Consider the following 18,280-nt stretch of genomic DNA (forward strand, 5'->3'; position numbering starts at 1 on the left):
ACAGTACTCAGCAACTGGTTTACTGCTATTGTTTTGAGTCTAGATTTCGGGTGTACGGCAAGAGGGTAAGCATCCCAACCCCGCAATAAACTCAGCGATACATTGCAAGTATAATTTCAATAGGAATATTAACATACTAGAATATCAGAGAACACCAATAAAACCGGCACAGATGATAAGCCCCCAAGCAAAGGTAAAGGCAAAGGCATAAAATTGATTCTACCCTTTCATGCTCTCTGGTGGTGTTGGCCTATTGTTTCCTGGGGGTTGTTGTCCGGTGCTCGCTGAGGGCGTTGGTCGGGGGAGGCTCGGTCTATAAGGGGCAATTCCAGACTTTAACAGAGGTACTACACCTTCCTTTAAACCTCCCTTGATCACCGCATGTGGTTGGGCTGGGCCTGTACTTCTGTGCAAATCCATTGTAACACGATAACCGTACTTGGGGTGATAAGTGAGCACGGCACACAGAACGCAGCAAGGGAGGTTAATTCGCGAGATGGTGGCGGAGCCCCGGTAGAGAAATTAGCGGAGGGTAATTACTCACAAAACATCCACCATCCTAAATGATACAACACAATCACTGGACCTTCAAAAATTATACCCCATTATACTTAATACAGTGAGTTACTGTCGGACATTAAAAACCAAAAGGGGTAATACCCGCCGTTCAAACTGGGGAAACGGATTAGAATAACAAAAAAATACAACATGAATAAGTCAACAAGGGGAAATGCCCCGAAAATTCCCAAAGACAATCCTCCTACTTCCACCATTAGACACTACATGACACCGGAGGGGAGCTCTAAAAGCCCAGTATTGGGAAAAAAAGTAGAAAAAACGGGCGGAACTAAAAAGGGAGCGGGAGGGGGGTTCCCTCCAATAGTAGACACGTCAACGGAGGGCGAACAGGAAGTCAGCCAAATTGAGGACCCCCGCACAGACACCCATATCCTCACAAAGGTAGAATTGGAGGGGATGTTAAAGAGACTGGAAAATGTAATACGAGAAGAAGTTAGTGCACTCAGAACGGACATAACTTATATGTTGGAGAGAGTTGAGAAAGCCGAGGCAAAAATTGAACAACAGGACTCAGAATTAAATGAATTAAAAAATCAGTTTCATACACTGAAACAAAATCAGAGGCAACTACAATACCGATTAGAAGACCAAGAGAACCGAAATAGAAGGAAAAATTTAAGAATACGTTCTATCAAGGAGGAGAAAGGGGAAGATCTTAGAAAAATTCTTAACAATCTGTTTCTCCCCTTGCTGGAAAACGGTGCGGAGGAACCCCTAAAAATTGAACGGGTCCATCGCATAGGAAGAATCAGAGAGGGGGGAGGGAATTGGCCTAGGGATATTATCGTAAGGTTCAGATATTTTGAAGATAAAGCTGTGGTATGGTCAAAACTGAGAAGGAAGCCACCCCTGATCTATGATGGAGCGGAGATCCAGATTTTTACTGATCTAGCCTGGGAAACTTTAGCCAGAAGAAGACATCTGAAACCCCTTCTGGAACAGATGCGCCAGCTTAATATCAATTATCAATGGGGGTTCCCGGCATGTCTGATAGGCTACAAAGATGGGGTATCAGCAAAAATAATATTCCCAGAGGACTTGCCAGCTTTCTGCCGCAAATTTGATATGCCAGCTATGGAATTACCCGGTTGGGTAGAATAGCCTCGGATTGCTTTGGCTATCCTTCCCCTATTTGCTATTCACTGATTTGCAGTGTTTTTTTGTTTCTCATTTTTTCTCCATTTTTCTTTTTTTTTTTTTTTTCTTTCCTTCCAGTTCTCATGAGGGGTGGGTAGGAGAGGTGGGATCTGTGGGAGGTGGGGGAGGTTAGAGGGAGGGGGACCAGAGAGGAGGGCTAGGAGAGCAGGTCCGCAACCCTACCCAGATAAGAACAACCCCAAGGGATTTTCCCAAGGGGGTGAATGGGAGGGTTGGGTGTTGGGAGGCCTCACCTCATTCTTGAAGAACCGACGAGTAGTGGGGTGTGAAAACCTCTACGGTTCAGAGGCCATGTTTAGGCCTGGGCAGGGGGGGAGGGGAGAAGGGAGGGTTGGGGAGGGGAGAGGGGAGGGTGGGGGAGGGGAGGAGAGACAGGGAAAGTGGCTCCCAGTAGATCTTTTGGAAAATATAGGGAAAGGTTTCTCTGGTAGGGAATGACAGAAATAAAATTTTTATCTTACAATGTGAAGGGATTGAACTCCCCTATTAAAAGATTGAAGGTGCTAGCAGAGATTGAATCATACAGAGCGGACATAGTTTTTCTCCAGGAATCTCATCTGTCGATAAATTCAAACGTAAGGTTATATTCACCTAGGTTTCCTTCCTGGTTCTACAGTGATTCCATCTCTAAGCGTTCTAGGGGCGTAGCAATTGGTTTTCGCAAAAGAGACTGCGTTTATTTTGGAGGCGAGGTTGACAGACCCGGAAGGGAGATTTCTATTCTTAAAAGGAAGACTTGGTGATACCGCCTACACTCTAGCAAACATCTATGCCCCGAATGTACATCCAACCCATTTTTTAAGCAGAATCCTGGGCAAATTGAAAAATTTTGCAGAGGGGTACACTATCATGATGGGGGATCTTAATTTCGCCATGAATCCGAAAGAAGATAGTACGTCCCGGGGGAGGGAGACAACGAACGTGCAGTTACAAAAAATTAAGCACAAGATCCATGACAGCCAATTAGTGGATGCTTGGAGGATATTCCATCCAAATACAAAGGATTACACGTTCTTTTCCCCTCCCCACGGAACGTACACTAGAATAGACTACATTTTGGCAGATCACAGGCTGCTTGACTTGATCACTGAGACAGACATTGGAATTATGACTGTCTCAGACCATGCGCCAGTAACCATGAAAATTAAACTCTCCATACAAAAGAGCCAACGGCCGGTATGGCACCTTAATGATAGTCTGATTCGCGATGAAGAAAGGGCAAGTAGGGTGGAGGCGGAACTAAAACAATTCTTCCTTTTCAATGACACTGAAGGGATTTCAAGCGCAACCCTGTGGGAGACACACAAAGCATATATAAGAGGGATACTAATCGCTGAGGGCGCCAGGGAAAAAAAAGAGAGAAAATGTAAATCTGATACCCTGATCAAAGAGATAGTGATATTAGAACGTAAACACAAGGAGCACGCGCAAAAAGAGAATTACCATAATCTAATTGTGAAAAGAGATGCGCTCAAGGAGATTATGGAACAGGAAGCAAGGAACAAACTGAACTGCATTGCCAGAGAGAGGTATCTATGGGGTAACAAACCCAGTAAGCACTTAGCCAAAATGGCCCAAAAAAAGAAAACCAGAAATTACATTGAAAAAATTAAAAGGAAAGATGGGAAATTGGTACATACAACTAGAGAAATTGCAGATACCTTTAAAAACTACTATGAGGAATTATACACAATAAAACAGTTAGGGTGGCAGGTTGGTGAAAAAGAGGCTAAAACCCATGATTTTCTGCAGAAAGCGGGTCTTCCTAGACTGGAGAGGGTAGAAAGTTTAAACATGTGCCTTCCAATAACTGAAGAAGAAATTAAAATTGCTCTAAAAAACACGACGTGCGGGAAAAGCCCCGGCCCGGACGGATTTTCGGCCCTATACTATAAGAGATTTAGTAACATCTTAATACCGAGGATGTGTAAGTATTTTAATGGTCTAGGGTCTGAATTCGAAGCCAGTAGGGAAGCAATAGCGGCCACGGTGGCAATAATCCTGAAGGAGGGGAAAGATAGCTCGCTCTGTTCGGGATATAGACCGATCTCGTTGCTCAATGCAGACACCAAGCTCTTTGCCAAAATCCTTGCAGAACGCCTGAAAGGGGTGATGCACTTTTTGGTGCACCCCGATCAGGTAGGTTTTATCCCCAACAGAGAGGGCAAAGACAATAGTATAAGAGCGATTCTCCTGCTCCAGAATATAAGGCAGAATGCGCCCCCAGGTCTATTCCTATCAGTTGATGCTGAAAAAGCATTCGATAGGGTAGACTGGGGGCTTATGATGGAGACTCTTACAGCTATGGGAATAGGGAACAGGATGATCCGCTGGATCAACACACTATATTACCATCCCTCTGCCCAAATTAAAATAAATGGCTCGCTATCAGATTCCTTCGAGATGAAAAATGGGACAAGACAGGGTTGCCCTTTGTCCCCTCTTTTGTTTATTTTGTCTTTGGAGCCCCTCCTGGCCACCATACGAAACGACCCAGAAATCAATGGGGTTAGAATAAAAGAGGAGGAACATAAGCTCTCGGCATTCGCCGACGATATTTTATTTTATTTAACCAATCCGGTTAAATCTATTCCCAAGCTCTCTAGGATATTACAACAATATGGCGATATCTCCAACTTTAAAGTTAATGCCACAAAATCTGAAATCTTAAATATAAACTTAAGTAAAAGCGAAGAAGCTTGTGTCAAAGCAATTTGTATTTATCCATGGAAAAAAGAATTAAAATACCTTGGTATTAAACTTGCTAATACAGTTCAGAAGATATATAAAATAAATTATGTGCCACTATTAAATGAGATTAAAAATGAATTAAAAAGAACGGAAAATAAACCTATATCATGGATCGGACGCATAAATATGCTGAAGATGGTCATAGTTCCAAAAATACTATATAAATTTCTCTTAATTCCAATTGCCCTGCCTCAGCAATTTTTGAGAATTCTTAATTCCCTCTTATTAAACTATGTATGGAAAAAGAAAAAGCACAGAATATCTCTATCTATTCTAAAACAGGGTAAGCCTCAGGGAGGGCTGGCACTGCCGGACATAAAAAGCTATCATAAGGCGGCGGTTCTGTCTCGAGCGGTGGAATGGGCGCGCGATAGGAAAGAAAAAAGATGGGTGCAAATTGAAAACGCACAAGCAAACACACAATTGAGCAACTCTATCTGGATTCCTGCACAATACAGAGCACTGGATCACAAAGCATTTGACATAACACGGGACACTTTACGTATGTGGGATAGGACCCAGTCACTACTTGAAAGGAAATTCAATTCTCCACTAATGAATTTGAAAGAAAACGCTTACTTTGCACCTGGGGAAATAAAAATAGGAGGGAACTGGATTAGAAAGGACACGGTTCACTTAGGCGATATTATAAAAGACGGGGAGATGATGACCTATGAAGATCTCAAGTCTAGAACAGATTTTTGGGATCTTGATGGGTGGCATTACTCCCAGCTTTCTCACTTTACACGAAGTCTCCCCCGCCCTCTGCGGACGGTGGCGGAGCTGACACAATTGGAGAAAATATGTAAATCAAAGATTTCTAAGGGCACGATCACGAAATTATATGGGATATTGGTTAAGATAGGGTCACGGGGGGAGGCACCGTTTCTGGAAAAATGGGAAAAGGAGTTAAAAATCACGAGAGGGACTAACACTTTTCAGAGGACTATGCAACTAGTACATTCCTCAGCAATAGACATACAAACTGCCGAGGCAAACTATAAGTGCATTTCAGGGTGGTATATCACACCCGATAAAGCTAACAAAATTAATGCCGCCCAGCCCGCGGAGTGCTGGCGTGGATGCCCTGAAAGGGGAACCATGGCCCATTTATGGTGGACATGCCCTAAAATACAAATTTTCTGGGACACAATCTTAAAGCAAATAAAGGAGATCACAGGCAAGGAGTTAAAGAAAGACCCTTGGGTAGTGCTCTTCCATGGGTGTCAAGAGGGTATAAAAAAATACAAGCAATCCCTAATTCCTCACCTTTTGAACGCAGCCAAGAGACTGATCCCAAAAAGGTGGCACGAAATGGAAAGCCCACATTTGTGGAACTGGGTGGACGCAGTGGAGGAAACCTATAGGTTAGAAGAGCTAAAGGACAGCCTCTTGGAGACAAATAGTGACATTAAGGCCAAATGGGAAAAGTGGAAGGAATACAAAAAAACATGGAGCTATGCAGAGAGATTAAGAGGCCCTTAATCTATATATTCCGGATAACACAGTACTTATATGCTGTCCCTGTTCAAGTTTGATTCCCCGACCGCTATTTGCAAAATTTTATTTATTTTGGTGAATCTCTATATTTTGCCTTTCCTTGGATAAGCATTAGACCTCTGGGAGCCACGGGGCGGGTGGGGGGGGGGTTGGAGGGGGGGCCGGGGGGTGAATGTATCACGAGAAAGCATGTCTCAGCCACCCTTGCTGGGTGAAGAATATAAAGGAGTGCGGACAAGCTCTTAGTACCCTAGTGGGAAGGCGACACATACAAACTTTTTCCATATGTATACATAAAAAAAAAAAAAAAAAAAAAAACACCACATATGATGCAAACTGCAATCAGAGACGTAAGAAGCATCAAATTATGAGCTGGTCTCTAGAATATGACAAAAGCTGAGGTGGTAAAAAAAAAAAAAAAAAAAAGAAAAAAAAAAATAAATAAATGCACTAGACATTCATATACATCTCCTTTCTCAATCTCATCAGCGGAGTATCTCATTCTATGGTTAGAATTGTAAAAGTATTCTTTATTTATGACCTTCCTTGTGATCTTTTCATAAATCTTCCAAGATCTGTGACCTTGGCTGAATTATTACTGAAGTGTCCCATCATTGGAACTGTAACACTTGCCATCGCCAAGTATAATGTCTATGACTGTATTATTCATATATTACATATGAAGTCCTGTCATTGACTCAATTAACCTTGTATTGATCCACAACAGGGCTGCATTAAGGCATCATTGTTTTGTATTTGATGTAAGCAAATGCAAATGCTGATGATTTTTTTTTTACAGGCTATATCTCTACAGCAGTGTTCATTTTGATGCCAAATTTCGATTCAGTTTTAGTCATAGTCTTAACTAAAATGCCATTCTAGTTTCAGTCGTATTTTAGTCATCGGAATTGTTTTAGTTTCTGTGGTATTTTAGTCGACTAAAATCTCCAGTACAATTTAGTTGACTAAAATCTATAGGGTTTTGTTAAATTGGAACACAATATTTAACCACTTCAGCCCCAGAAAGATTTACCCTCTTAACCTGCCTGGAGGTATTCCCGAGTCTGACTCGGGGTTAGATTTTCCTGCTGCGAGCGGTAACCCTGAGTCAGACTCGGGCTTGCCTCGCTAGATCCACAGGCTTGGTTTACTTACCTTGTCCCTGGATCCAGCGATGCCACCGCGCTGTGTGAGCGAGCGGGACCTCGCTCGATTCACACAGCCTCCTCCTGTGCCGCCGATCTCCGTTTCCTGCGAAGTTACGACGCACGGGGACGGAGAACGGCGCCAAATTCAAAAAAGTAAACAAACACTTTACATACAGTATACTGTAATCTTATAGATTACAGTACTGTATGTAAAAAAAACACACACCCCTTGTCCCTAGTGGTCTGTCCTGTGTCATGCATGTCATTTTATATAATAAAAACGTTTCTTTCTCCCTGCAAACTGTAGATTGTCCATAGCAACCAAAAGTGTCCCTTTATGTCAAAAATAGTTTTAGATCAGCTAAAAAACAGCGATAATAAATTATAATAACTTGCAGAATTGTGCGATAGCGATTTGTGGGGAAATTCGTCATAAAAAAATAAAAATAAATAATGACAGCGACAATTCTGCAACTGAGCAAATTTCAGTGATTTTGATTTGATTACATTATTGAATAATTTTTATTATAATTATATTATTATTTGTTATAATTATTTATTATATTATAATTTATCATTTTGTTTTTAAAAAAATGTCATACCCGGGATGCCTATTAGAATCTTGTTTGGTCAGATTTAAGTGAGTTATTTCTAAAAATTACAGACCTACAATATAAAACGCCAAATTTCCTTGCAAATAATGGTACCGCTTTCAGCATGTTTTTTCTGAAAGAATCATACCGCCAGGGAGGTTAAGGACCAGGCCATTTATTGCCATACAACACTGCGTTACTTTAACTAACAATTTAAAGTTGTGCAACATTGTACCCAAACAATATAAACAAACAAAAAAAACACAATTAAAAAATATATATATATATATATTTTTTACTTTCTGCTATAATACATATTATTTTCCAGGAGGGCTGCAATATAAGCCCTACCCGAAAATAAGCCCTAGTTAAAAAATACTTGTAAAATCCTATAATCCACTCTATTACAGTATTATATAATGTACAATGTGTGTGTTTCTGTAATATAATTGCGGGGAAGAGAGCTCAGGTGGGTCACAGAAGTGCAGAGCGGCGCTATAACAAATGTATTTGGCACAATTATATTACAGAAACGCACACATTGTAAATTATATATACTACTGTAATAGAGTGGATTATAGGATTTTACAAGCATTTTAACTCAGTTCACACTGGGGATTCCTGACAGGCAGGGAGGGAGAGGGGGAGAGAAGACAGCACATTACATGGTAAGACCTAGCCGAAAATAAGCCCTACTGTGTCTTTTGTTGGCATAATTAATATAAGACCCAGGCTTATTTTCGGGGAAACGCGGTAGATGCCTCCTACTTATTCCTAGGTTATAGTGCAGTGCTAATTTAGACATCAAATTTTTATTTAGTTTTAGACATAGTCTTTTGACCAAAATGTAATTTTAGTCGTACTTTATTCATCTGAATTTCTTTAGTTTTTGTCTATTTTAGTAGACTAAAATCGTGTTAATTTCATCAACAAAAACATTTTCAATGACAAAATTAATGCTGCTCTACAGTTGCAAGTGAAAATGAACTCTTTCATGCATGATATTTGCTTAAGGCCCCTTTCATACTGGGCACAGGAGGTGCAGTGGCGGTATAGCAACGCTATGTTTAGCCCCGCCATACCATTGTTTTTACTGCGATATTCGGCCGCTAGCGGTACAGTTTTAACCCCTGCTAGAGGCCGAAAAAGGGTTAATACTGCTCGCAATGCAATGGAAGGAGTGGTAAACACACCGCTTCTTCACCGCTCCAAAGATGCGGCTAGCAGGACTTTTGGAGCAGTCCTGCTAGCACACCGCTTTCACACTGAAGACTGCATGGCAGGAGTTTTTCAGGCGGTATTTTTAGCGCTTAACGGCCTGAAAAACGCATTGGTGTGAACGGGGCCTTAGATGCAGATGCTGTTATTTACCTTCACGGATTAGTAAACAGAAGAAGAGTAAGAAAGTTTGTTGCCTGAACTACAAAAGGTCTTGCGATTCCTCCCTGCTGCCCCTGAATTATCCTCTTACTTTGTTTCTGTTAGATTACACACATATGCCTCTATTATTGCACATTTTTAATAACAATTATGAATTATTGCTTTTGAGCACAAAAATAAGCGTCCAAACGTGCTAAAGCGCGCAAATCAAATATTTCCATGCATTTCTATAAAAATAAAACCCGCTTCAAAAATGCACCATTCTGCCGGATTGGAGCTAAAAAAAAAAAGCTCCAGAGCTTTTTTGAGCTTCAGGCATTTGGCTTCAGGGGACTTGGAGTAATGATGTGAACCATCTCCATAGAGAATAATTGTTTTCTTTTTTTTCTCCTCCAGCGTTTTGGAGCTACAAAATGTTCAGGTGTAAATGGGGTTAGTGAATGGGATTAGAGGCGTGATCTGTGTCAGGCTGGCCATAAGTATATCTCACTTACTTGCTGTTATGATCAGCCTGACACAGGATGGCGACATCTAATTTATTAAAATGATTCAAAATGTGCATGCTACTGGTAACCGTGCTACAGGGACTTCCAAGAACAATGGGCCAGATTCACGTAGCCTGGGCGCAGCGTAACGTAACCGATTTAGGTTACACCGCCGCAAATTTTCTGTCTAAGTGCCTGATCCACAAAGCACTTACCTGGAAATTTGCAGCGGTGTATCCTAAATCCGTCCGGCGCAAGGCGGGCCAATTCAAATGGGGCGGGTACCATTTAAATTAGGCGCGCTCCCGCGCCGGACGTACTGCGCATGCTCCCGACGCAAATTTCCCGACGTGCTTTGTGCGAAATTACGACGCGCCAACGTTTTGTGAATCGCGACGTGAAAAAAAGACTTGCGCCGGGAAAAAATGTGTTTTTTCAAAATTCAAAAGCGACGCGGGAAAGACGGGTATACTTTTACATGGTGTAGTAATTTTACACTTTGTAAAAGGTGCCCTATCTTTGCGACGGCAAACTAACACTTGCGGCGACGTAACGATGGGAAAAAGTTTTGTGGATCGCCGTAACTGCTAATTTGCATACCCGACGCTGGTTTACGACGCAAACTCCCTCCAGCGGCGGCCGCGGTACAGCATCCTAAGACCCGACAGTGTAAAACTATTACACCTGTCGGATCTTAGGGATATCTATGCGTAACTGATTCTATGAATCAGTCGCATAGATAGAAACAGGGATACGATGGCGTATCAGCAGATACGCCGTCGTATCCCTTTTGTGAATCTGGCCCAATAGGTCTGGTCTTCAATAATTGTGACTGTGAAGGGTCGGGTAGATAATAAATGTACTTTCCTTATAAAGCAGGTGGGTAAAAAGCTACTTTTTCTGTTTATGGCTGATACAAAAAAAGGGGGGGGGGGGCTTGTAACAAATAGCTGTTTATTTGTTTCAGTCCTATAGGAGCCTAGTCTTAATTTTTAAGGTTAGTTGTGCAGTGTCATGGATGTAAAAAGATATATTTGTATTTACATACATACCAATTTTTTTATTTTATTTACGTCATTCCTTTCCCAATTTCATTACACAACACTCACTAGAGCATGATTCACACCCCATGTTTCTAGGTACCGAGTTCTCTCGAGTTCATAGAAATCCAATTACAATGCAGAATTCTTCCACTTGATATTTTGTTCAAAGACTTGTCATGTGATTCCCTCCTTTCATGCAAACAACAAAGCGGATTAGTTACATGGATGGCCCAGCCTGATTGAGAAATAATTTTGCAGACACCTAGGTATTACTAATCTCCCGTCTACAGTGTCTCATGCGTGTGGAAGGAGCAGCAAAGAGTGTGGAGGTAATGATGGTCTAAACCACAGGATAACAATCTGCCTTTGTTTGAGAATGAGATGCAGTGTTTGAGGAGCCTCATTACTCGTCGGGGCTGCTTGGTAATGAGTGGGGAGATTGACAGCAATGAAGCAATTAACTTCTGGTTAGGTACCAATTTATATTTGAGATGCTGATAGCATGCAAAACAATTGTTGCACTTTACCATGTACTACCAGGTAAAGGTTCATAGAAAGGTTATTTTTTTCCGGTTGCCAGAGAAGAAGATGTGTTAAGTCTTTCTTTATGATTCTACAACCTTGATCAAATAGCTTACTGCGGTTAAGCATATACTCAATCGGCAGATTTCTGATTTTACATATAAAGCACTGTAAATGCTAAATTCATAAAATATGGCCCACCTAACTCTCATTCAAGGGTCTGAGGCTCCTGGTGTTTCTTCACCTGTGAATTTTTTTTTTTTTTAGAGAGAGATTTAAGGTGAGATAGTTGTGAGCAAGAAGAAATTTCCTATCCCAAATTGACACCAGTGGGAAGGGCAGACAGGACCAGAAGCCCCATATATTGGGGAGAATATGACAGATTCTGGAATGGACTTTAGAGTAGCTGCTGGAGGGAGGTGAAGAAAAAGTACAGCAAGGGCCAGAGAAGTGAAGACACAATACAAGGCTGAAGAAAAAAAGTGTGTATATACTGCGATTCAAAAATTATATATAGCAGCCAGCAGATACCCCAGATGATGTCTAAGGACATGAAACGGAGATGAAACGCGACGGCTAAATCCTTCCAACAATATTGCGCCATTTCCTAGCTTTTTATGTACTACTGAAATGTGAGTGTTCCTGTTTACATTTTTTTCTTTTAATAAAATCCTTAAACAGTATCACACTATATGGTATTTATTTCAATTCATGGCCACATCATTTGAATACGTGGGTACCCGTTGATCCTCCTCCATATGAACCGCACTACTTATTTTATCGAGTCTCCGCTGATGATCAATGCCATTGATTTGTGGTGAACCATCCGGACCAGTGACCTACCACATTCCATTTGGGTATTATTACCAACAAGCTTTCATGACTTAAGAGGTATAAGCCCCTTTAAGTCTGTGATTTCCGGAAGCCTCTTTCCATTCGGTGGTGGGTCTTCTATACAGATGACAGTAGGAGAGACAAAAGGCACAATAATGGCAAACAGAAAGTGCAGAGACATGGCTTACAACAGGAAGTTCATGGGAGGAGCAAAGAGTTAAGTGTTCAAGACAAACAAGATTCAAGGCAGGGTAATTTTAAGAATTGTCCAGGGAACTATCCCACATTCCAGGTGGCTCAGCAAGCAGAGTTATTGCCAGACACAGCACAAATTCCAGGTTCAAGTCCAGGCCCTGACAACACCTAGAAGTTTAGAAGGCAGTAGGTACAAATCTTAACTCCCTGGCGGTATTCCCGGGTGTGGCTCAGGGTTAAATATCAGTCCCATTAGTGGTAACCCAGAGCCACACTTGGGATTGCACTGCAGGATCCTTGTGCAGTATATTTACCTTGTCCCCAGGATCCTGCAATGTCCTCTGCCCGATGCCTCTGTGTGCAAGGCTCTGTTCCCTCCGAGCGGCGTGACACACAGGGGCAGAGCCTGGTGGAAAATTACAATATACATACAGTACATTGTAATCTTATAGATTACATTACTGTATGAAATCATTTCATATCCCTTTTGTCCCTAGTGTTTTGTCCAGTGCCCTGCATGCAGTTTTATATTATATATACTGTTCTTTCTGCCTGGAAACTTGAGATTGTCCATGTCCAGCAACCAAAAAGTGTCCCTTTATGTCAAAAGTGGTTTGAGACCAGCTACAAAACAGCAATGGTAAATAAGAACATTTGCAGAATTGAGCGATAGTGAATAGTGGGGAAGTTAATTTTATTTTAATTATTATATTATTATTTTTTATAATTATTTATAGTTATTTATTATATAATAATTTATGAGTTTGTGTTTCAAATTGTATCATACCCGGGATAACTACTAGACTCTTGTTTGGACAGATTTAAATGAGTTATTACTAAGAATCACAGGCCTAAAATATAAAACACCAAATTTCTATGCAAAACAATGTACCGCTTTAAGACGCAAAAATCCGACATAATCATACTGCCAGAGTGGCTACGCTACCCATACTTGAGGAAACTTTGCCTGTCTTTTTAATTCAAATAAAGATAATTTAAAATCGAAGGGACCACTGAAATTTTATTCCACTGTTTGGCCCCATTCCCCCGGTCGTAACACTGCTGTATCAATTTACCAATCAGGGACAAAAGTTCCTGCAAAATGATCAGTAAATAAAATGCCTAAAAAATTGTCCTGTTCTTTTTTTTTTCAGTGTACATGTGTGCAAATTTTTTTGATTCTGTGTTACCGATATCAATGCAATGTATGTTTACTACCTGTGTGAAGGTCTCCATTGAAAATAGGGCAACTGAACACAGATCCATAAATAAAAAATGGTTGTAAATAAGTTTTTTATGGTTGTGTGAATCGGGCCTTTTAGTAGTTTCCCAGTTTCAAGGATCTGGTAAGGAAATGGTAAGAGGTGTGTAGTTTGTGGTAGTAGAGACACATTGAATTAACTAATCACGGAATTGTGGGCTGCATCCTTGGAAGTGGCATTTATGCACAATTTTACTTTTGTATATAACACAGTTTTTTGTACTTAATATAATTTTATTTTATATAAGTTCTTTACTAACATAGGTTAAGAGTTAAATTAAGTGAGTTACATAAAAGTTATGAGGTATTTATCAATATTATTCTATATTATCACTTGATGAATTTATATGGTCACTTGATTAATTGATTTCATATATGTTTATATGATTCAATATTTTTTTTAAAAGCATTGCGCATCACATTTTTGGTTTATTTGATTTTTTTTAATACTAGTTAATGGGTATTGGTGTTTGCTGCTGCCAAGGTTTATATAAGCTGAGCGCAAAGTTACCATGTATAACAAGATGCTATGTGCTGTCTGTGTTGGCATCCATGCAGTCCTAGGGAGAAGATGGCACATGCTGCAGTGGCTCCATGCAGAGACAGCTAAAGATAGTGGTCACCACAGAAACAAAAGTCAGGCGGTGCAAAAATAAAAAAGAATTGAATGCTGTGAGGGAGAGGCACAAAACGAATGAAGAGACAGGAGAAAATATATTTGTGCTTTGTGATAACTAATTTACAGCTGAACTCCAAGTATGATCTTAACCACTTGACCAGGAAATTTTTTTGCGATATGGCACTGCGTTATTTTAACTAACAATTGTGCGACGTTGTACCCAAATAAAATGTAGGTCTTATTTTCCCCACAAATAGAGCTTTCTTTTGGTGGTATTTTATCACCTAAAAAAAAAGACAGACAATTTTGAATATATATATATATATATATATATATATATATATATATATATATATATTTTTTTTTTTTTACTTGGTGCTATAAAACATATCCAGTAAAAAAAAAATGTAATAAAATCGAATTTCTTACTAAATTTAGGCCAATATATATTTCGGTAAAGAAAATCCCAATAAACGTATATTGATTGGTTTGTGCAATTTAAAGGCATCTAGAAACTATGGGATTTATGGCATTTTTATTTATTTATTAATAGTAATGGCAGCGATCGGCGACTTATAGTGGGACTTGTATTCCTATTACTTGTAATAAGAATAAAAGTGACCCAATTTTTTTTTTAAAAGAACAGTATAAAAATAAAAGGTAAAATAAATGAGAAAAAAAATATTCTTAAACGCGCCCCGTCACGACGAGCTCGCGTGCAGAAGCAAACACATACGTGAGCAGTGTCCACATATGAAAACGGCGTTCAAACCACACATATGAGGTATCGCTGTGATCGTTAGAGTGAGAGCAATAATTCTAGCCCAAAAAAGTGCGCTTTTAAGACCACTGCGCAAATACGGTGTGACAAAAAGTATTGCAACAACCGCCATGTTATTCTCTATATATATATATAAATGTATGGGGGTTCTAAGCAATTATCTAGCAAAAATAACAATTGTTTTAACTTAAACATGTAAACACAAAATCTCAGAAAGAGGCTCGGTCCTTAAGTGGTTAACTGTGTGACCATCACAGAACCAATTAGGGCTGCCCAGACACAGACTCACACTGTAATTCCAAAAACATGATCTTCCCGCAACTTCAAAGTGCACCTTTTGTGAACACAACATCCATTGCTAAAATCATTTTTATTATGGAAATTCAAAGATGTAACATTGTTGTTAATATCCAGACAACCACTATCATCTGAATTTAGATTGACTGCTCTCTTCTAGAGCTGGGCGATTTTGGCCCCCAAAAAAAAGCGCAGTTGGATTTGAATCAAGTTTTTTTTTCAGTTCTAAGGAGCTGCGGGCAGGAGTTTTTAGGCGAGGTCGCGGCTTTGGCTTAGTCCGCCGCGATCCTGTGAAAAGGGGGCGGACTAGGTCGAAGCCGCGGCCTCGCCTAAAAAATGCTGCCCGCAGCTCCTTAGGACCGGCGCGGTGTCCATCAGAAAAAAAAAATTGATTCCCCAGCCCTACTGTCTTCACACATTTCAAAACTTCACTTGACAAAACTGCAACGGGACACAATCTTTGCCCCTATATAAGCACACTTGAAGTGTTACTAAACCCACAACAGTAAAATCATTCTGTAAATGCAGTAAAGCATGCTTGTTATACTCACTGAGGAACCTAAGGGATTAATCCTATGCGTTGTTTATAAAGGCTGTTTGATTCTGTCTCTCCAATTCTCCCCTTCTTCCACTGTTCCCAAAAAATAACCCAATATTTACCCAGGGGACGGGCTGCACATGTTCAGCTTGGTGTGTATTGTTAGAGAGTTTTTTTGTTTTCTTGGGAGGGTGCATGTGATCAGCACAGGGCCAATCAGCACTGTCCAGACAGAGGATCGGGAGAGAATGAAAACTCCTCCTACAAGCTTTACTAGGAGCTGATAGAAGTCACAAGATTGCTATATAGTGGAAGCATGGATTATGAGCATAATCCATTTCCCATAGAAGTCAATGGAAAGGAAAATAATTTGTTCTGCATCAACTTCAATGGCATGCAATTCCGCATGTGTCTAGAAATGGGGGGGCGCAGGAGAGCCTTGGAAATACTCTGGGACAGCTCGACTGATCTCAGAAACCCTCGGAAGGGCTAGGAAACACCCAGGAACGGAGTATTTCCAAGTATTTCCAAGTGATTCCAAATATTTCCGAACGGCTACGAATGGCTCTGAACCATTCCGAGTGTCACCGGCGCCTCCGCACCTCTGGCCAAATGTGGTACTACACACCCCATTAGGTTCCACTATATACTGCTTAAAGCGGAGTTCCACCTAAAAATGGAACTTCCGCTTAACCCACTCCTCGCCCCCTTACATGCCACATTTGGCATGTAATTTTTTTGGGGGGGGGAGTGGGGGCTTCAGGAGAAGGGGACTTCCTGTCCCACTTCCTCCTTCCGCCGAGGGGCTGGAAAGGCGATTAGCTTAATCGCCTTTTCACAGCCCCTCCCTGAAGGCGAGCGCCTGTATAATCGGACGGCGCCGCGCCGCTCGCGCATACACTTTTTGTAGCTGCTGACTTTTAAGAAACGTAAAAAAAAGGTGGAACACCCCTTTAAGACAAAAGGTATTTAGCAGTTTATATTTACTAAAATAATTGCATTTCCATGTTCTGAGTACTGTGGGAGAACAGTAGGGGAAATGCAGCATTGCATAACAGCCAGTAAGATGAAAAAGCTTAACATTGGACTTGTGCTCTGTTTTTACAGATTCCTTGTGCCATTGCACCTGAATATAGTGTCAACTAGTGCATAGAAAATAACAGCCAATTCAGGGAAGACCCTGACCACTTGACAGCAGTTTGGAAGTTTACCCAGATCTGTGCATAGGAGTAGTAGCAGATAGGAAATAAGACATTAAGGAGGCCATGGCCATAGCAAAGAGATAAAGATACCAATTCTACAAGGTACCAATGTTCTGTAAGCAGCTAACCTCTGCCTGAACTGTAACCAGATTCACATTTGTCCTCTGCAACTTTAAGCGGTCTGCTTTATAAATAAGAACCAATGTTTCCAGGAATTTCCCAGGCATATACATGCAGATAACAGGGCTTGCTGCTAAATGACACAAATCTATGTAAATTACTGAAGACTTATAGGAAAATTGAGTAAAGTATTATGTTATATCCATGGCACAATTTTATTTAAATGAAAGTATTTAGCAATGAAAGCTAAATTGAATTATTCCCCTCTGGCCAAGCAAACAAATCCAGCTTCATAAATATGATGCAAGCAAGAGACCCCATCTGTGCTTATTCCTGTGTCATGTATATTATATGGTGAATGCCAATGTGGCAGAAAACATGCACCGCATGCAGAGCAAGGATCTGCTGATACTCATTCACTGTTCATGTTATCTGTAATGCAAGATCATTGGAAAAGGTAAGTGATAGGGGGCGCTATGTGATTATGATATGTGCCTAAACTTGCTGACCAAATTACATAGAATAAAGTGATATGTGAAATAAAAAGGTGCTGTGTGGGGTATCTGGTAGCTGCCAGAAAAAAATCTACACAGTATAAATTGCTTAGAAATGTAAAGTGCAACAAAATATAAACCAATGTGACAAAAACTTCTCTAAAAAAATATAAGAATAAAAAAAAAAAGGTGAAAAAGTCCATACTATGAATTGATGGTGGCTGAAAACTTGATGGAAGAAAAAAAAAGGAAGATTAACTTCACCACAAACATAAAACACCCTCAAAAGTGCTCAGATATGAAAACTGCTCACCAGATGAATATGACCTCTTTAATTAAAAAGACGGTCTAATGCGCTGTAAGGAAATCCTAATGGGAACCCTTAGAGCCCTTTTCCACTGGGGCGGTGGGGGCATTAGCGGTAAAGCGCCGCTATTTGTAGCGGCGCTTAAGTGTCGTTTTCGTAGCGATATTCGGCCGCTAGCAGGGCACTTTTAACCCCCGCTAGCGGCCAAAAAAGGGTTAAAACTGCCCGCAAAGCGGTGGTTCGGTGGCGCTGCCCATTGATTTCAATGTGCAGGGGCGCTTTGGGAGTGGTGTATTCATTGCTCCTACAGCATCTCAAAGATGAGGCTAGCAGGACTTTAAAAAAGTCAGACGGACGTTTTCCATCGGAAATTCCGACTGTGTGTATGCCCCATCGGCATACAAAACAAAAACACAAATATTTGTAAATATCCCACCAAAAAAATAAAAAAATACTTTCTTCCTTAGTTTACG

The sequence above is a fragment of the Rana temporaria genome, chromosome 12, assembly GCF_905171775.1.
Source record: "Rana temporaria chromosome 12, aRanTem1.1, whole genome shotgun sequence".
Taxonomy (NCBI): domain Eukaryota; kingdom Metazoa; phylum Chordata; class Amphibia; order Anura; family Ranidae; genus Rana; species Rana temporaria.